The sequence below is a fragment of the Serinus canaria genome, chromosome 3 (genome assembly GCF_022539315.1).
Source record: "Serinus canaria isolate serCan28SL12 chromosome 3, serCan2020, whole genome shotgun sequence".
Classification (NCBI taxonomy): Eukaryota; Metazoa; Chordata; class Aves; order Passeriformes; family Fringillidae; genus Serinus; species Serinus canaria.
This window is the reverse complement of record NC_066316.1, coordinates 15483343-15504665: the sequence shown is the minus strand read 5'-3', so window position 1 is coordinate 15504665 and position 21323 is coordinate 15483343. Positions and strand designations below refer to the sequence as shown.

Below are 21323 nucleotides of genomic sequence, written 5' to 3'. Positions count from 1 at the left end.
AATTCTCAATATCTGTTATTGCTGGGAGTTTGAATTGCACCTTTCACTTTTTCTCAAAAGACTTGGTATTTTTAAAGGCTTTTGTTTCTGGCCAAGTCCAAAAACTTACTAAGATTGAGAATGAAAATGGGGAAATAGCTCAAATATGTGGATGCACCACTAGCTTAAGATAAGGAAAACTTATCTTCTTTTTTCACACTCAATATCACAAACTTTCAACTAGCAACTTTGTAGAGATTATTTGCCCTGAATTTCAAATTAAATAAGACAAACAACTAGGAAAGGAAATACAGAATTTTGTGGGCGTTGGTTTGGTTGGCTTTTTGGGTTTTGTTTTGGTTTTTTTTTTTTTTTTTTTATTTTGCAGCTGAACATTGTATGTACTTAAAACTTTTGAATGAGAATTTTTATGCTTCTTGATTAGGGAGATATTGATGTCTCAGGCTAGGAACATGCATTTACTTAGATTCCAGTAGCCAGGCTCATGAAGAGAAAGTCTCAGATGCAAATAAAAGACTGTGAGGTTGTTGCCTAATTGATTAGAAGCAAAGAACTGTCAGACATCTGGAGTGTGCAAAGCGTAACACTGACCTCTAATTTCTCAGCTTTGGCAGTTTTGATGCCACTTGTACTTTAAATTAATATTAATACTTGGGGGGAAAATGCAGCTTTTCTCTAATCTTTCTCTCTTTAATCAACACTTTATAAATGCAGTAGCACATTTCAGATGTCAGTAATGCATTTTTATCTGGCAGTTGATAAATGTGCATAATAAGATGTATGGGCCTGTCTGCTGAGATGCTGAACAGTGACACACAGTGTAGTGCTACTTGAGAAGGAAATAACCTTTTTTTAATTATTTTCATTAGGGCTTATGGCTTTGGAAATCAATAGCTGCTCTAAGATGGATATGACATACTGCATGGTTGCTCTAGTTCCTGTAACTTATGTAAATATTTGTTTCTAATTATTTTTGAGGAAACATCCTTTCTATGCAGAATCAGTTTTACAATCAAAGCCAGTGTTGGGAGGAACACCCTGATCAGATTAATAATCAGCCCGTGAGGAAGTGGAGATTTAAAACAGGAGGTGGCAGCCTTGAGTAGTAACTCAGTGCTGTCTCTGCTTAGTTAAACTGAGACCCAAATGGAGTCAGAGCTGAGCACAAATAGTTCAGTATCTGAGCCCTTTTTCTTAAAGATTTCTATGGCAAGCAGCCTGGATAGTGACGATGGCAACAACTAGCTTTGTCATTTTTGCCTGGTAATTAAAAATGTAGCTAATTAATTTAATACTTATAATGTGAAGTTATGAGTTTTCCTAGGTTTTTTTAACATTTGGATGAGTAGTTGTAGCAGGAAAAACTGCAGCACACTGCAGAGGCAGAATTTAATCTGTGTCGTTCTCCTCTGGGTCTGTTTCTTCTAACTAGGAAAATAATGTTGCAGATAAAAATAACTAGTAAAATATGGAGTTGATTTATTCAAATGAAAGTTGTGCCTATTTCTGGTCTCCTTTTTGGTATCCTGGAATGTTGGGTGATTCTTCATCCCCTAACTGTGGTGTACAAGCACGTCATGAGGTACTTCTATCTCCTTCACGAACTACCACACAGTAATGCTAAAGTAACTTACTTTTATTAGCAATATCACTGAAAATTTCTAATCCATAAATCAGCAGAAAACCTTGCAACTACACCATCTCAGCAGACAGAGGAACTTGATGACATCATTGTTTTTCCCCTGTGAAAATGCTTAGTTGGAAAAAGACAAAAAAAGATTAAATGAATCAGAGTAGCTCCATGCAGCCTCCCACTTTTAATCTTTTTGAAGAATGTGAACAGTACCATTCACTGGTAAAAAATGTAACCAAGAGAGTTCTGCAGTGTTGTTGATTTCTGCTGGATATTCATAGTAGGAATTATACTTGTAAATGTTGTGTATGTATTGATTGATTTTTTTCCTACAGCTCCACATTTTAAAAGAATAAATTTTGGGCCAAATTTCAAGTTACAATTTTTTCCTCCAGATGCATGTGAAAAGTCTTCATTTGAAAGTTTGCTAAGCAACAAATCCTTCAAATGGAACAGGTTGCAACTCTGCTCTGCCTATAAAGTACAGATGCATGTAAGTATTGATCCATAACAGAACTAATTTTCTGAGCTTGGTTTTGTTTTGGTTTTTTTGGGGGGTTTGTTTGTTTGTTTGTTTGTTTGGTGCTTTTTTTTGGTTTTTTGTTTTTTTTTTTTTTTTTTTGTCACAGTCTGTAGGCAAAAAATAGCATTTTCCTCTTTTTCCCCTGTGGCTTGAATCCTGCAGTTAACCTGTGCATGGACAGATCTGTCTGCTGCACACAGACACCATTGCCTGGATGGATCTCAGTGAGAGACTACGTTTTCTGTAACAGTCCAGTCCTGTTAGGCACAGTAGACATTGTCAAGGAACCTTCTGTTTAATCTTTTTATTAAGCAAATATTTCCTTAAGTTTGCATAAGCAGTCGCCCAGCCATGGCTTCCACACAATCCTTTAATAACTGGCAGGGTGTGGTGATTACATTTCCTCAGAGGCTTCTCCTCCATCTGACTACCAAAAGTAACTTATTCCTCAGTTCATTTGTTTTATTTTTCTTCACTTCCTTTGTCTGTCACAGGCAGGCAGATCAGGGAGTTAATAGCTGTCTTTTTAGTGCAAGAAGTGGGTGGGGGATGATTCTTTGAGCTGGATTCCCTAAAGAAATAAGGCTTGTGTTATCATTCTCTGCCTATTCCAACACTCAACATGCAACACTAATAATGTGGAACCCCACCAGCCATTTCACTTCATGTGGAAGAGGAACAGGGGACTCCAGTCTTCCAGCTTCCTAGCAATTTATGGAAGTGGATGGCTGTGGGGAGGAAAGAGAGCCAACTACTACCTTCTAGTATTAAGGTACTTGTTAGTTTAGGAGATACATGCCAAATTTTGAATATTAAAATACCAAAAAAAAAAAAAGAGGTTTATTTGGAGTCAAGTTGAGCACCTCCCTTTTTGTGTGTGTTTGGCCACTGAAACTGTGAAAGAATGTGCAAAACTTGCTTGATACAGATGATCAGTACTGATCACTACTTTTAGGTTGAAGGCTGAGTCATAACAGTTGTTCTGTGCATTAATTTAATTTTCACTCCACAGCATTTATGGATTGGAAAATGTGCCAAAAAGCATTTTGTTCTATGAGGAAGTGCAATAAACTTGGGCCTTATAAAGTCTGTATTGCTGGAGAAATATGTTTTTCGTTTTTTGAGTAGGTAGTTTTGGAGTCTTAAGGGCTCTCTTTCTGATTCTTGCTTTCTTGGAACAACAGTAGCTGCAGCCTTGGCTGGGTTAGGATATGGACAGATGTTTTGTTCCAGATACAGCTGTGGCTGTGCAGAGGAAAAAGGTTTTCCTTCCACAGCCAAATGGGTGCTTCTAGCTGCTACCAACTGGCCTGTCATGGAGAAGTTTCCATGGGTTTTCCCTAATTCATACTAAGCACAGAGGTGTACCATTTTAAGCAGTTTAAAATCTTGGTCTGAGGTATGGCAGCTGTCTCTGCCTCACCTGAGTTAGCAGTACTGCCATGAGCTCTTCTGTTAGCACCCTGAGGAGTGGTCAGGAACTTCTGAGGTAGTTAATCTCACCCACTGGCACTTCTAGATGTAGAAGAAACCACCTTTACATAGCCTGAAGCCCTGTTGGTAATTCACAATCATATGGCATCATGGTCAGGACTTCTGCCTGCACAAAAGGTGAGTGACTACCATTTGGGGATTTGAATATCTGACCTCAACAAAGAGAAAGAAAAACACTGACTCATATGCTTTTACAAACCAGTTCCAGAGCAGAGTCACATTTTAAATTGGGCCACTTGTGAAAATGGCTTCTTATGCTGAGAAAAACTGTAGATATGTGGAAAAGGTATTTGAAGAACTATTTAGTGGTTTGAGGCACTAAGGAGATCTATTCTGAGAGCATAGCTCTCAAAACTATGACTGTGAATGGCATGAACAGATGTTTAGGGAACCCTAGCCCTGTGTGTGGTAGAAAAGTCTAAGAGAAATGAGCAAGAAGTCCATGAGTTATGGAATCACTGAAGCCTGGTTTCCAATGGATTTGTGATTCGTGCAAGTTCTCCCCCTGTCCTGTATGGTCTTTGTCTTAGATCAATTGTCTGATGCCTGGTAAGAATGAGGCTTTTGCTGCATTCTTTTCCATGGCTGGAGACACCATCTGGGTCTCCTCTTTTCCCAGCTAGATGCCTATTTTCACTGATCTTGGGATGATATTGTGTCTTGAAACCTCTGATTCATTTTCAAATTTAGTTGAAAATCAGCACTGGATTAAAAAGTTACTCTAAGAGGAAGTGAAGACAGCAGAATAGGCACTCACACACAAAATATGATGACAAAGCCTTTTTTTTTCCCTTAGGGAATCAGAACAGTTGGAGAAGGCACTTCCTTTATATTTGGTGATTTTCAGCACTGGCAAGGTTACTTTACAGGAACATAGAAAGGGCAAATGGAAGCAGCTTTCTAAACTTAAACCTGCTTTCACCTTGTAGCCCTGTGTTTTAGAGAACTGAGGGACAGGTTTACAATACTCTTGTGGAAGGGCTTTGTTGGAAATTGGTTATTCATTAGGTGAAAATATGCTAGGAGTTGATCTATATGTAGATTGCATTTTTTAACTGTTCCTTACATCAGCATTAAGATTAATTTTGCTTAGCCTGCTAGTCATTCCAAAATTACATATATTTGTCTAGTGGGGATGAATGAGAAAACAAAATCCAGTAGCAGGTGCACAAAGCAATCTACCTGAACATGTAGGTCAAGTTTAATAGGTATGTTTTGTGAACCAGGACAATTTTGTGTCGTTCTTATCAACATCTTCATCTTTGATTTTCATCTCAGTAGGTAAGAACTCCATTGTTTTGCTAGTGCTTTGGTTGACTTGAATAATAGTCTTCCTTTGACTATTTGAGAACATGTAGCTGAAATATCTGGTAGTGGCAAGCTATGCTTTTGTCCCAGGGAAAAAACACAAAAGCTTAAATGGAAAATGAAAGAGGAAACTATCAGAAGAACTGTTCAGAATAAACAGCTGTGAGCATATCCTCTCTGTCTCTGAAAATTACATTTAGCTCCAGGCATGGGCTTGAATAACCTACCTCATGTTTACTAGCACCAGCTAAAATTTTTTTCTACACAGATAATATACACCTTTTTATTCTACACAGGGAATGTATACCATTTATCAGCCTTGGTAAGAAAGAAAGGTGAGTTTCATGTAGATTATGTCATTGCTTGTAAAAAAAGATACATTTGACTGCAGAAAACAAAAGGGTTCTATCTAGGTGCTTAGCCAAGTGCAAACGTTTTTCCACCAAATAGAAAATATCTGTTGACATAACTAGGATGGAAGAATCTGTGTAGATAGGTGTGATAAAAAACCTCCTTTGCCTCACTGAAATTCTCAGTAAAAATGTGCCCTTCAGTAGGGCTTGTAACAGACTAATATTTCAATTAAACGAACTATAACTTATGGCTCTAGAAAGTAATAAAGCTTCTACAAGAACTATATTACGGTACACCCTGGGATGTGTTGTCTAACAGCACAGCTCCTATCCAGGGAGAAGTACTTCTTAAATCTGAGGAAGTTAATTCCTATTCCTTGCTTTTATTTCTTATATTACTCTATTTTATTTCTTACAATACTCTATGAGATAGCAGACTTCTGCATTAAATTCCTGCCTTCTTGGCCTTACTTTTCCCATTTTGATAGGCAATCAGTTTGCAGGGCATGAGCCCTTCTTCCAACAGTCCCAGTTTATAAGATTGAATATCACTGAGGCAGTGAGATCAGTATTCCCCTCTGTAAGGAATTCAGGGTGGTGTCAATCCTGCAAAATGACTTTCATAATGCTCTGATACAGGTGGTGTGACCAGGGTGACTGGTCACCCTGTGTTTGAGTGACTCCTGCCTGAGCATTCCGGCCTTCTAAACTATCACAGGCGTCTTGACTGCTCAGATCTGTGCTCATAACCTTAGCCAACATCTGAATCAGCTCCAGGGCCAAGAAAGGCAGTAGTGGTGGGGTTTCCAGGCTCCTTAGGCTGTTTTCCTGCACATAGTGTTTGCCAGCAGGTTAGAACTGAGCCTTGTGTATCATCTATGAGTGCTGGCTATGTATGGGGAAACAAGAGTTGTCTTCCAGTACAAGGCCTCCTTTAGATATCATGTATGGGGTTCAGCTGTCTGTCTCTGCTCCCACACACACTCAGGATGGTTCTTTGCACACTGGGCCTCAAAAGATGAGTCTGGACTCTAGGTTTTTTCAGTCTTCAGAATTGTTTATTGTTTCTTATCTACAGAGTCCCTTCTCTGCCCGATCTGGATCTGACCAGCACGGCAGCCAAAGGCACTCTGACCACCCCCAAGGCGGTTGCATCTTTTATAACAAAAACTACGTATATTTACTTTTTATCCCCAATACCTATCACCCTTGCCACCAAGTGCACCCTCACCCCAGACCAATCCACAAGTGCCAACACCACAACCGAAGATGGATGACAAGAAGAAGAAAGAAGAGCCTTGTGACACGCCCTGATTCCATCTTGTCTCCATAACCCCCCTGTACCAAAACCCCAAAATCTGTGATTTACCCTATAATTATGTCTTCCCTTCACCATTCCCACCCAAGTGATTCTCACAGGTTTCGTCTCCTCATACATCGGTGGCACATCCCTAGATGGATCAAAATCAAGCCACCAAGTGCTTTTGGCAACATTCCAAGGCTCCCGAGCCCCCCAAGGGTTCTCTCAGTAGCTCTGGACATCAGGAGTGATGTGCTGAGTTCCCACAATCATGAAGCTCAAGTGCCTTCTTTCTGTTAATACCAATTATTTATCTACTACAACCACCTGAATCTAAATGAGCAGTTTGAGGTGACCTTTGTACTTATCAGACTATGCAAATAAACTGGTTCTTCTGATTCTGTGAAGGGAAGGGGCTTTTTTATGTGACCTTGGGAGAAATCATGGGTATGTGTTCCTGGCTGCAGGAGGAACAAATGATTGTGGAATTTGGAGACTGCTTATGAGAAGTATTACTACATGTTCATCCTGTCCTGGATAGCCTTTCTTTGACGGTATATTGGAAGTGTCTGTATCATGGAAAACAGGTTTTAACCACAAACACTGTGTGGAGTGTGACACTGGTGCCTGAGAGCAGAAACCATACCCAAAGCAGCTGTGGTCTTCTCTAACATGCTCAGTGTAAGTCACAGCACCTCAGGTCACATTTTCCAGTGCTATTTTCAATGATCCTTGGGTAGTATGTTGAATATTATCAGCTTAAAAATTAACTGTTGCCCAAGAATATTTCACTGATTTCACTGGTGAATATCTAAGAAAATCTGAAGGCTACAGGGCAGTCTTTCATTTAATTTCTTTTCTCTTTCCTCCTTGCCCCATTTTTTTCCCTCTTGAAGCTGGCACAGCCTCTAATATAGAGATTTTTTCTACTCTCTGATCTCATGCCCTGAATTATGTCCTCATCACTCCAGACCAATTTCTGGTAGTTATTTATTTAACAGTACCTCTGTTAAATGGGGATATGTAAGTTAACTGTGAACATAGTGAAGTTAAGAAAAAACATGTAGTTTAACTTCTAGAACCCAGACTAAAACTTTAGTGCCAAAGCATGGAAATCCTGGGTTTTTCCTAATGAAACTGTATTATTGAGACAATAAAAATGGTATTGTACACAGCTTTGCTTTTCTTATTATACATTCTATTCACTTTTCTTATTGAAGAGAACAGAAGTAATTGAGAAAGTAAAATGAACCACCCTCTAAAGGCCAGCCAGCTTCTCTCACCAAATGGCAATACTAGGCAATAAACAGGCAATTCAGAAGGTAATTCATTCTCTCCATCTTTGATAGCCATTTCAGGAGAGAGGAACTCGTCCCTCAGAAGGAGGAAGGGATGTAGTTTTGTATGTGCAGCTATCACTGCTTAGCTTTCAAATTAACACTAACAACCTTATCCAACCTGTTTTTGTGACTGGAACCTAATGAAAATGCAGTCAATATTTGCAAATGCAAAGCTCTGCAGCACTATAAGTGTTTCTACTTTATTTCACCCTGCTCCACAGAGCAGCAGAGGAGATTTTTAATTTACCCACTATGAACAAAGTGCTGATTTGGCTCTGTGCTTCTTGGAAACCGTCTTTGCTCTGCTATTTCCTGTTATTTTCTCCAGTTTTGTATTTCAGAAGAGAACAGGGACCCACTCAAAGTCTCTTTGTGTTTGTGGCAGTGTGAGGTTGGACAGATGTAGATGGGTGCTATTTGCAGGTGAAAAGGGAATGAACAGCAAAAGCACTGCAGAAAGTTTTCTCCTTTTTGTTGTCAGGCTTTGATGCCCGGGGGCGAGCAGCTGCCCACAGCGCTGACCTTGCTTGACACGTTCAGCAGAAGTTGCTAAATCTCGTTTCCTCAGACTTTCAGCATTTTTCATGACTGTTCGTCCTTTCGTGCCGAGACACAAGCCGTGAGCCGGGTCGTGCTCGTTCTGGCAGCTCCTGTGACACCTCACCTATGTAGGTGGCCTTATTTCAAACCTTTCTGGATGCCAAGTTGAATTACGTGCTTCCAGAATCTGCAGATGACCTGGCAGGAACTGAATGATTGTCCATAAAACCGTTTGCACTTTACCTTTTGTGCCTTTGACAGATCAGTGGTTGGGAAATTTATTCACATGCCATCTGCACCGGCTAGCCTTGCCATGTAGGAAAATGTAATTTCCCTTCCAAACATTATTGGCTTCTGATATCAGTAGGAAATTGGCAGCTCTTATATGAAAACAGTATCCAGTTTCCTCTTTTCGATTTCCACTGAGATAGGAAAGGAGTTGTTATTGTTATGGTCTCAGTGCTCTGTCCAAGTTCTGTTCTCCACATAAGTGCTTTTTCAGTCATTCAAATTCAGTTTGTCAATAGTACGCAGCATCATATCTTCTACTGTGTATGAGATTGTTGCAAGATCATTTTCCCCCAATTCAGACTTCATTTAAAAAAAAATTGCACAACCTACAGTGAAAAGATGTCCTTCTTCTTTTGTCTCTTGGTTTTTCTTTCTCATTTCTATGAAAGAATAAGAGAGTGCAGAATAAAGTGTCTATCTGGTGCTGGTGGTAGGGCTTAAGAAACAACATCATGGAATTGAAGTGTACTTTTCTTCCTATTTCTTTGTCATATAAAAGCATTGATGCCAAGTGTCACTCACAGTGCTTTCAGTTTTCTTCTCAAATGGCAGAAAGCTGTTGCAATGACTTCTTTGTAAGGTGTGTTTAAATCAGCAGATAGGGAATCAGTGGTGTTGGGCAGGATGCAGGCAATTGCCTCATCTCCAGCCTTAAGTATCACTTTTGCAGAGAGCTACAAAGGAGTTTTTTTGCTGACAATAAGATGGTGAATTTTGTTTCCACTCCAAAGAGCATAAAGCAGCTGTGTTGGCTTTACAAGTGATTCAAGGGTTTTCTCTCCTTTAAAGTTAGGGTAAATTTTTTGGGCATCAAATGTGTGCCATGTATCTTTTTACTCGTGTCAGTAACTGGAGATGGAGATAGAACTGTGGCTTTGTCTGTGCTTTCATATAGCATTATTAATGAAACAGGTAATCCTATTTGTCTTGAAATCAAGGCAAAGATCTCTTGTGTTCTGTCCATCTGTTCCAGACACCAACAGCATGCTCATCACCATGGTATTGGAACAGTCTGGTACACAAATAGCAATCAGCAGTTCTTAACATAATATTGTTACTTGGTCCATAAAGCTAATATTGGCAGAGATACAAGACATCACTCACTGTGAGACAGTTTCTCCGGTGATGTACTTTGTTCTGCCAGAATATGATAATATTCTGTATAAAAGTCAGCAAAAGGGTGGTTTTTTGTTTGTTTGTTTCATGTAAGCAGCAAAAATTGCCAGTACAATATAAATATATCAAAAATTTGTCTTTACATCCAATAATTTACAATCCATTGTTATCTAGTTGTAGAGCAGCATTCTTTGGAAAACAAAAGGGCTTTTTTTTTTTTTTAATATGTATTAGATCAAATCAAACCACTAAAAGTTCCCCTTTCCTTCCTTTTTTCCCAGTTCCTGATATAAACTGATACAGGACTGGCTTTTTGCATGCAGAACACCATTTATTTCAAACTGGACCTAGACAAGCTCAGGTCTATTCAGCAAGTGATCTATAGTGCTGAAGGACTGGCATGTGATTGCAGCCCACCAGGAATCTCCCAGTATCCCAAAACGTCCTGGACACCCACAAAATTGGATGCTCCTAATTTGTCCTTACTCCCTTTCATACATCTCATTTATACCTGTTCAAAAGCCCGACTTCAAATGCCTCCTTTTTGTTTTGTCACTTTTCCCTTTGATGTAACCTAAGGATTTTTTTCAGAGTTGAACACACCTTTAAAATCCCTGGTATTTAATTTTCTGGTCAAAATGAGTATATTCCTCTGAAGTGGCACATTTCTGCCAATCCAGTTAAATTAATAGCCCATCTATACATCACTTTTTTTCCCTTCTTAATCAGAAAATATACTTGGGAGACCTATTTTGTAAGCTTGTCTAGAGAGACTTCTATATCACAGCAAGATGGAGCCTTTTGATCCTGCAGCTTCACAGTTGCAGGGTTCCAGCCATGAAACAAAAGTGAAACCAAGGCATTACGGTTCCTGGGTTTTATACACAACAACCTTTGCTTGCTCCAGAAGGCAAACTGCTGCCAAATTAACATTTCTCTAAGCATTATAGTGCCCATACCAGTGCTGCTCTAATGAGAGGGAACATCTTTATCTGAGCTGGTTGTGATGATGTCAGTAGGGATGAGCAGATTGTGTCAGCAATTACTACTCTTTCAGGGAACATGAAACTTAAAATGGCCATGGTGTTGGTTCAGTCTCCATTTTTATATCAATAGCTTCTTTTTTTAAAAAAGTTAATTGCAAGAACTAAATACTATTAATAATTAACTATTAACTATCACAATAAACTAATTTAAAAACGTAAATGGATTCTTATGGATGTTGTTGCCAAACGGAGCCATCCATTTGTTTGGAAAGGCCAACAGGATATTGTTATAAAAAAGAGGATCATTTCCTGCACGTCAGCTCTGTCTTGAACACTTTTTGTGTTTAAAATTAATAAAATTAATGGAAACTATCTTTTGGCTCAGCTAAGGGAAAGAGTCTAAAGTACTGAGTGATTCTCATACATATCTAGATGCAATAAAGGGCAGAGGGCAGCATTTTTATCCTGTCATTCCCTGTTTTCACTCCCAGTTATTAAGCAAGTGGTGGGTATTAACATCAACTTTGCCTCAAATATTTAATAGATGTTACTTACTAGACAAAGTGCATGTGCCCCATGTTATTTCTTTCAGGGCCTGTCTCTGACTGGATGCATGCCAGATTGTCCTTTGGGATATAGCCCAGTGAGCAGGAGAAATGGGTTTGAACTTGGCAAAATGGCATTAGGCATAAAGGTACAGTTGGAACTATCCTGTAATACTCTCTCCTATCTTATTATCCTAGGTCAGTATCTTGGTTCTCTGCAGTCAAATGCTTCGGAGCAATGTTATGGGGAGGAATGAATAATTTCTGCCTCAGTTTAGTGCATTTATCAGGACTGAAAAAGTTACAGCTGGACTAAATGCCATGTCCACAGCTTGCTTCATGAAGCTCTTTTGACATGTACAGTGACTGCCCACCAAAAGAAAATGAAGATGCATTGCTTCAGCTTTTATAAGAAAGATCTGTGGCAAGTTGTGTTGTATCCCTGAATACAAAAAGTTTCCAGGAGCTGTTAGGTCTCTCTGCTCCTGTGCCTGCAATGAACATTGCAACAGTACATGTTGCTGTTGCACAGACTCCCCTTGTCCTCTTCATTTGAGATAGGCTGCATCCTCCTCAGTAATATTTGAGATTTATGACTTACAGCATAAAATGTAACCACTAAAATAGGGCAGATGGTTTTTCTGCACAAATCTGAATGACTAGTTGAAGTAGGATTTGGGGGATAATGTGTCATAGTTTTGTAGAACTGGGTGCCTTTCAAAATAGCTGCTCAGAGTGGGGTGCTCATTCAATTCACCATGTGTTACACTGGGCACACTCTAGAAAAGATCAGACACTGCTTTGAATTAACAAGGAGGGCTGGGATCTCTGATATTGCTAATTATGTGTTGGTGGAAAGCACAGTAGCCCATTGTGCTTTCTAAACTAGAGTAGTAGAACAAAAAAAAGCAGTGAAGAGTCATCACTGCAGAAGCTGTCACCCTTGTTCCCTTGTGTGTTCTATCTCTTCTACGGGGAGGTCTCATGGATACCCAAGACAAAAGCAAAGTAGTTGTCCCGATTATTTCTTGATTCTTCAAATCCCCTCACACACAATAATCCTCTGTGGCTTTCTGCCCCACACAATGTTTTGATGCTCTTGATTTAGGTTGCTATGGCTTTTGAACCACACATTTTAGCAGATTTTGTATTTGGACATAAAAGCCCGGATATGGAATGCATATTACACAGGCTAATATTGTGTTAGAAAAGAGGCAAAATTAAGTAGTTAACCTTATGTATTCAAACTGTCACCCTTTTTTTGCAGGGTACAAAAGGAATCTCATTAGTTAATGAATAGAGGCAATGCATGCAGTGTGTAGGAAATGACTGCATTTAACTGTGACTTACTTGATCTTTGAAAAGCTTTTTTTCTTAAGGTAAAAGGATTAAATAATTTTAGTACCTTATCTCAAATAATATTATTTACAGTTATTTTTCACAATAGCAAATGGAATGTAAATAGGTAATGGTGAATTTATTGCTCCTGAAATTATATCTGTTCTCTCTCCTTTTGCTTGCTTTCAGGAAGAAACTGGAGAGCTGCTTCATCAGTGTCAATCCAGACTGTGGTTGGTCTCATAAAAAGGATCTTATTGATGAATTAGTACAGCTACCCTCTCAGCCATGGAAGAATACCTCATACAAAAAAATCCATAGGTGACTAATAGGTGTGGTAAGCAGCCTGTGAGATTTGGGAGAAACATTCTGGCAAACCTGGAAATCAACCTAGATCTAAATTACCTGCTATTGTGGATATTTTAGTCTTAATTCATGCTTTTCCACCACATTTCAGAAGGTATCCTTTATCTGAACAGCTTTGCTTTCTTGTTTGTTTGTTTTTTAGGTTTGTCAGTCATTACACAGTGCTATTTAGAATCAATTTAGCACCCTTCCATGTGCTGAGTGGTTGTGGTGAGTGATGATTGATGAGTGATGATTACTAGCAGGATTAACCTGCTAGTAATTAAATGTTGCTGCCTCTTAGCTTGAAAATGAAACATCTCTATGGAATTTAAGAGTTTCTTGCTTTATCTAGGTTGGGCACGTCTAAATAGTACAGGTAGGTTTACCGAGTTAGTGTAGGTATAGTGCAATCATAAAACAATAAGTTTAAAAAGCAAAATGAAGAAGGGGGAAGAGTGGAGAGAGAGGAAGAAGAGAAGAAGATATTGAGAGAAGGGAAACAAATTCAACCGATCATTAAAACTTTGAATTGCATGGGAAATTTTCTGCACTTTGCTGAATCTTGGGTATAATTTCCTAATTTTGGCTTTGTGCTATCCGGATAAATATTTCCTGTCTGGACTCATTTCTACTCACAGATGGGTCTTCAAAATTTTTAAGTGTTAAGTTGCATAAAAGAGGATGTGCTGCCTGTTTGTTGAAGCCTAGAGGGGTACCTGTCTCAGTAAAGCAGAGGCTGAGTTCTTTATCATTTGTGGACCCACTGAATGCTTGATTTTCATATTGGCTTTACCACTATGAAGAGTTTTACCTCTTGAATTCACTGATTCCTAAGCAGAATTCCTAAGCAGAATGAAGCCCTTTTTTATTTTTCTCAAAATCTGCTATCAAAAATCACATTATTTCAGCATTCAAAGAGAGTTCTTTGCTTCTTCAAAGACTTATTAGACTGATCTGTCCCATGCTCCTCACAGGACTGTGGCAGTGTAACCTCATATGATACCAATGCTGAGCTTCTGTTTGAAATAATAGGGATGATGCCTTATCCTGCACAGACATCAGAGGGATTTTAAATAAAGGTTGTCACTGAGAAGCCTGTAAGCTGCCCTCACTTAGTTCTGTCTGGCCTGTGTTAGGCAGAAGACGAAGGCATTTGAATGTCTTAATTGAAGCAGAGGGTGAGCTTTTTACCTTTAGCTCTTGTTGCATTTAAGGATTCATGCTGAATAACAATAATAAAAGATTAATCCCATCTGGTTCTCTGTTGACTGTTAGTTTAATTTAGTGTATGACAACTCAAAGTTTAGTCTGCCAGCCAACGAAGGTATGCAGTTATCAACATTACTGATAGGATAAAACAATTATGTAAGCTTATTTTCAAATCTCCCCAAATCCCATAATACTTAACCAAGTAAAACCCTTGAGCTAAAATGTACCTGTTTACAGAAAGCTACAACATCAAATACAGGTTTCACTCAGAACTTTGGGTAGACTAATTGGCCTTGTTGGCTCCTTTTTTTTTTCTCTGTTGCCATTTTTAGGTATGAAATATATCAAACTGAAAAGAAAATATGGACAAGAAAAACACAGTTGTAAGAAAGAATTTTGAGAGTTTTCAGAAAGACTTCTTTGCTTGCAAGGCTGTGGAGGCCCAAGCCCTGAACTGTATGTTCTGTGTCTTGAGTGTCTAGTTAGTGCTGCATCTTTGAGCTGTAACAGTATTTCCCAAACCCTGTGTCTAACCATTGCCTTGGCAGGACTCCAGACTAATCCTGTGGGGAGAGGAAAGTGCCTGTGGAGCTTGGCAAAAGTTTCTTGTCCTTTCCTCCTGAAGATATGCATTTGTTCCTGGGTAGTGTGGGAGGTGGCTCCTCCTTCCTGCATTTGTAGCCACCATGGAAACAGATAATTCCAGAATAATGCAACTGCAGACCCAAATGCCATTACAGAGGTCTGAGACTCTCTCTCCTGACACTACATTGTACATGCATCTCCTGACACTAAATTGTACATGCATGTGCAAGCAGGGTCACAAGCCTGCTCATAAATGCCCCAAACCAAGTTAGACAGAGACTCCAAGGGATTAATAGGATGAGAACAACATGTCAAGGGCCAAGAAAGGCAAAAAAGCACAAAGAGATTCAAAGTTGAGATCATGGAAAGTGTGAAATGATATTGTCAATGTCAGGCCATGAGACAAGGGAGGCATTCTGTTGTTGAATTGCATGTTGCAGGCCCCTGTAAGCATGCAGTACAGAAAGTATTTAAGATGCTGTGCAAGGCAGGTGTGTAAAAAGATGAGCAAACAGAGGAGGATCATGAGCAAAGAAAAATTGAGAAGAAAGTTTTTGAAAGAAGAAGAGGTCAGAAGAGAGCCCAGTGGCACAAAAGCTGATAGGGAAGAAAAGGGGCATGACTGCACAATGAAGGCTGGAAGAAAGCACAGCCATTGATTTAATTTGCTGCTTTTCATTGGAAATGTATCCTTTTGCCAGTTCTGGGTGCCATACACTCATGTAAGAACATACAAGCTTTTCAGCTTGCCAGGGTGAAAGTGCCTTCAGGAACTCTGGTGTCAAAGGCACCTACAAGACCCAATAAAACAACCTTCAGTACGAAATCAATGTCAGTGTTCAATAACATCCGGTGCCAGGCAGAGAGATGCCAGCCCAGCTGGGCGAGTACGTGCCAGAGCATTTGGATGGTAATTGGCTGATGAATTGAACTCTAAAGCAAACAGATACCTAGGCAAAGAGCAGAGCAGCCAAATTCCAGGGAGCACTGCCCTGCTATCTCGGCTGTGTTGCAAAATCCATGAGTCAGAGGGAGAAGATAGCCCTGGGCAGTACCTGCAGGGAGTACTCTGACCCCCACTTCTGCAAACCTTGTGTTTCTGGGCCCTTTTCAGGTGTGCTTCCAGGCAGGACTCTGCCCCTATGTCTGTGAGGAGGTGAACCAAGGTCTGCAGCAGGAACAAAGGGTTCATTTGCTGGAAGGAGATGAGTGCTGCAAGCAGGACATCAGGAGACAGCACCCTCAAAGCCCAACCTCCTGTTGCAGAGTTATGGTCCAGAGTCTGAGCTGTCATTATAAAAACAAACAGGCCAGATCCTCAGCTAGCACAAAGCCACAGAAACTCAGCATAGTAGCTCAAGCTGCATCTTCGTTATTGCTTGGGGCACTGAAGATTATGATTGAAAAGATGCCCAGGATGTAACAGATGAAGTAAAGTGTACTGAATTTACCAGCAGCCTTAAGTAAAAGCCTAAGTTGCTTAATTTATCCTTGGAACCATTTTAGCAGTGAGCTTTTTTTTACCTTTCTTGTGGGTGCTGCCATAAATGGCCTGTGAGAACAGTGGAATTGTCATATCTGGACATTTTCAAGAATATCACTATTGAGATTCAAATAGATGCAGCTGAAGCAGAGGAACTTGAGTAGATCATCTCCTAGAGTCCCTTCCAACCTTCTTTTTTGCATGATTTTAGCAATTCTCTTCAGTTGCTGTCCCAAGCTGGCAATATTATCCTGCTTCCAGAGGCTTGTGGCCTAGAAACTCCAGCTCCCAAACCCCTCTACTTCCTCCATGGCTACTCATACAATAAAAATGTAGTTTTGTCAGTTTTGCAAAATATTGTGAAATCAAGATATGGACTGTGGCAACAGTGTGAAGTAAAACAGAAAGATATCAAAGTTAATAGGTAACCTGCTTATTACAGTGTTTCATGTCCTGCTCAACATCATTTTCTCCTTCAGATTTGGCTGACAGTTGCCCTAAAAACACAAGTGTGCTCGCAGCAACATTGAAGCAAACTAGGCTTGAAGAAAGGAACCGGAACAAAGTCCTAGATCTCCTTCTAGGAGTTTTCCAAAAGAGATTTAGCTTACCACGACTGGACATCTGCTCCCAGAGCATCCTGCTATATAACTGTGCTGAAAGGACTCCAACGAAGGAGGAATGATGAGGAGAACTCTACTGATATCAGAAGGTTAATTAATTACTTTATTATACTATATTATTTTGTACATCTAACACTGAATTTGCTAAGCACTCAACCCTACACACAACAGTACTCATTTCGTGACTGTCCACTGACAGTCTCCACACACACACACACTTGGCCCTGATAGGCCAAGGAAACAAAACACCATGACTTTGGTAAACAATCTCCATATTGCATTTTACTCTTGCACAAACACTGGCACAGCAAGTTATAAGAATTGTTTTTCTTTTCTCTGAGGTTCAGAGAATGTGAATTTCAGAAATATTCTCTGTGAAGAGAAATGTGGGGCTACACTGCTGTCACTTCACATCCAAGTACTCTTGACACTCCACTCTGCCAGTACCTCTTGTCTCCTGCCTGTGACTGGGACCACTGTGAAACCTTGGGCTCCATTCCCCTCACTGTAGGAGATGAAAGCACAGGCCAGATGTCCAGCCAAAGTGAGAGGTAGGGCTGGACATGAGCTGGTTCCTGGTGATTCACAAACCACTAAATTCCCTTAAAGCAAAGTGTGATAGTGGACCAGCTCTGTTCAACAGTTCTAGAATACCATTTTCTTGTCCATGATTATTTTCCAGACATCTTACTACGTCTGAATATGGGTACATTTGTACTTTCCCTCTCAGGGGTACCACAGGTCCATCAGCAACTTCTCCCTTGCCCTTTAGTTCCCAAATCAAAAATTAATCGGAAGAATTTGTTGACACCATTTTAGGTGTGCTGCCAGCACATCTGAAATGGCCTGGTTATATTGTCTAGAAAACACTGGTAGCTGACAAGTCTTGCAGAGGAATGATGCACACGGGAGGACTGTGAGCGAGGTGAGAGAGACGCTGCTATCGATAAGCTGGAATCAGTGTTTGTTCCCCAGCACTCCCAGGGCCCAAACAGCCAGCTGCAATGGTGAGTGCTCCTGGTGCCTGACCTTGTCCCGAGGCTGCTGTGCCTCTGTCAGCCTGAGAGCTTCCCACTCCATGGACCAGACACGGAGAAGGGGGAGGGGAAAGGAAAGGCAGGAGGCCAAATAAATATCTGCATTACTTTTTTTCCTGATTTTATACATAATCTAGGGAAAAGGACCTAGCAGGGAGCAAATGATTTCTGAGCACTGCTGTGCTAACATGACAGCTTTATGGGGAGGCAGTTCTGGGTCAGAAGCCCAAATCCTCCTACCTTTGGTTCAAGAACTGTTATGCAGGGGAAAGAAAGACATTTCCAGGGTAAAATTGTGGTAGGGTGCCAGATAGCATGCCTGAAACCTTCCTTTGCCCTGTGACTGCGTGGTGTGGTTATATAGCTTAAAAATATGCATGATTTCCTAAAAAGTAAGGGCAGAAAAGAAAGGCAGAAGGGATCCTGTGCAGGTTGCTGCTCTCTGCAGGTTGTCCTATTCCAGTCCCCCTGCCCAGCCCTGTGGCAGGGGGAGAACTGGGGCTCTGTACTGCAAAACCTGTGCTCCTGCAGTCGAAGCATTTCTCCTCAATCATCTGTGCTATTTTTCCTTCCTTCCTTCCCCTTACAGCTGACTGCAGCCATGGAAGCTTGCTTTTTCTCTCCCTCCCATCCTCTGCCCACTTGTTCCCTCATTCGTCAGAGCTCCTCTGGCACAGGCCTTTGTGGCCTGGGGAGGAGAGAGATGGGAGCAGGGGAGGACAGATCACCTGAGTGGAACCAGGAAGCAGCAGAGCTCAGCCTCAAAAACATGAGTTAGTGGGTCAGGATGCTGCCCCAGGGTGGACAGGACTGAGGAAGTTGGTTACAGGTGGAGCCAGTCTGTGCTCATGGTTTTTCCTTGGCTCCTGTGGTAAAGCACTACAGCCCAAGCTGAAGGAAATTCTGCAGCTGATTTTACTAACAGGATGAAATAAACCTCTCTTTTCACAGGCAGAATTCAGCCCTGAAGGTACATGAAGAATGTCCCCCGAACTGGCATCTGGTACTGCTCCCTGCATTCGATCCTGTTAGCGGGAAACAAGCCAGGCCCCTCTGACCTCCCAGTGGTTGGTGGTGTTCAGGACAAACCACAAATAACCCCTGAAGGCAGGAGGAGGGACAGGACAGAATGTGGTAGAGGATCATAAATCATCACTGCCATCCCAGATAGAAACCAGGCAGGGGTCCTGAGCCTGCTCATCCGGTCAGACAGGTACACGTGCAGACACTGGGCTGCAGACGCGGACACAACAGCAGCAGGTGACATCAGCCCACCACATGGGAAGCAGAAAGCCCTCCCTGCACCTCCTGCAGAGCTGGAGGAGACCCACTTCTTCCCTCTGCCCTTACAGCCTGCAGCCATGGGCTGCTACGGCTGCCACCCTGCCCAGACAGTCACATGGATTAAATACACTTTTAAACATGGAAGCTGTATTTCTCTGAAATTAAACAGCTTCCCACACTCTTATTAACCTGTGCCCTACTTCAGAAATAAATCTAATTTGGAATTTCAGAGTTAGCTGGTGCTGATGTTGGTTTGTCCTTGTGTCTTCTCTGATTTGGCTGGATACATTTAGCAGCGCCATATGTGGCTTGTGAGCATTATTCCTCACAACAGAGTAAGGAATTGGGGGGGGTTGGAGTTTTTTCTTTCATGGGGGTAGAGAAAAGTTAAAGCACAAGCGGTAAAAATGTCCCTGCAAAACCAATTTTTCTGTATTTAGCAGAGAATGAAGTGCTGTCTGCTAAATGAAGTTTGTCATCTGGGGTATTCCTACACATCTGGTCACCTTCCATGGAGAAGTAGCTCTAAAGAGAGCTACTGTACCAGAAAGGAGAGCGCATTTCAAAGGACTCGCTGGATTTCTGATGGCAAACATCAAACAAAACAGGCATTGTTTCACAGATACACAAAGTAATGGAGAAAGGGAAGTGGAAACTTCAGCAATGACCCCCACAGAAACAATAGAACATACAGCGAGTTATGTGGTAGATTCAGCTGCAGATTGCATTACCCAACCAGCAGAGTGAGAGAGCAGAGGAAACCCAAACCCTCTGCAACCAATGCTCCGTGCTTCCTATTGCAGCCAGCACGCTTCGCCAACTTTGTGTAAGGAACTGAACCAAAGTAAAACCTTGAAGGTGTGTGCAGCGTGAGTGGCTTTTCTTCATCTTATTGTGGGGAGAAAGAGGGGCTAGAGTGCAATTTCAGTTCCTCTGGGGCTTCAGCTCTAGTTTGATGCTGTCCAAGTGAAAGACACCCATTCCTGTGGGTTATTCCAGTAGTCCCTGGGCACGGAGCACGTTTAACACATAGATGTCTGCAGTAGCACTTCCCAGCTTGTACCCAAGTCCTGCACACACACCCCTGCACAGGAGTTTCAGTGATCTCACAGTCCATTTGCAGGTTGTTCCTCCTATCGTTTGAGCTGGTTGGAAGATAAACTTTGGTCGTGTATTATATTATGCCCTTTGTAATGAAATAAGGTCGGGTAATACGTATTAGTGGTGGGATTTAAATTCCCGAGCTGATTACAAGGAGCTGTTGTAAGGTTTAGGAGTGGCCTGTGTGAGAGTCTGGAAGGATGTGTACTGTTGCAGTGCTTGTGCTCTCTCTGATGCTGTTGAAAAGGCCAGGGCTTTGCTAGGAACAAACCTGGGAACATCAACAACTGAAGTGTCAGCAATACAATTCGATATTCGGTGAGACTGTTAAAAGTGGTTGACCAGAAACGAGTCTCCCGTACTGTGAAATCTTCCAGCTTTAACAGATTGCTTGGTCAGAGCTCCCAGGCGTGTGGCAGTCTCTCTATGCCACTTCCCAGCAGTCACTAGAGCACAGAAATATTTACTGTGCCTAAAGAAGCTAGTGAAATATGATTAATGCTTGTAAAGAAGTTTTGATAATAGATGCAATGGCAGACTTTTTCGATAAAAGACGCAAAAGGGAACAGTGACTTATAAATTCACGTGAAGAACACAGGCCTTAGAGGAGCTAAAGATGCACTGTGCTGCTCCAGATGTGCTTCCCACGTTCAAAGTGGGAAAGTCTCAAAGCGCAAAGCCTCCATCGCTGCCCGCTACCGTCGCGGAGGGGAGTGGCTGGACGGGCACGGGAGCGGGGTCTCCCTTTCCTCGCCGCCTCCCTGCAGCTGCAGGCCTGCCCACATTCCCAGCGAGCCTTGTTCCGCTGGGAACCCTGCGGGCTGTCCCCTGCGGGCTGCCTCCCCCGGCCTTCCGCAGCCCCGGCACAGGCCCGGCAGAGGCACCG

At 41.4% G+C, this 21323-nt stretch overlaps 1 long non-coding RNA gene across 6 annotated transcripts; it reads left to right on the top strand.

The window, feature by feature from the left end:
* Nucleotides 1–1785: 1785 nt before the first annotated feature.
* LOC108962958 (uncharacterized) lies at nt 1786–19565 on the top strand. 6 transcript variants are annotated; one of them, XR_007777306.1, is made up of 7 exons: nt 1786–1939; nt 2029–2126; nt 11477–11578; nt 12957–13088; nt 16872–17104; nt 17879–18022; nt 19004–19565. It is a non-coding gene; the product is annotated as an uncharacterized LOC108962958 (long non-coding RNA). The 6 variants fall into 6 exon arrangements; XR_003945744.2 differs by having other exon boundaries at nt 12957–13099; XR_001991694.3 differs by having other exon boundaries at nt 12957–13104.
* Nucleotides 19566–21323: the final 1758 nt, after the last annotated feature.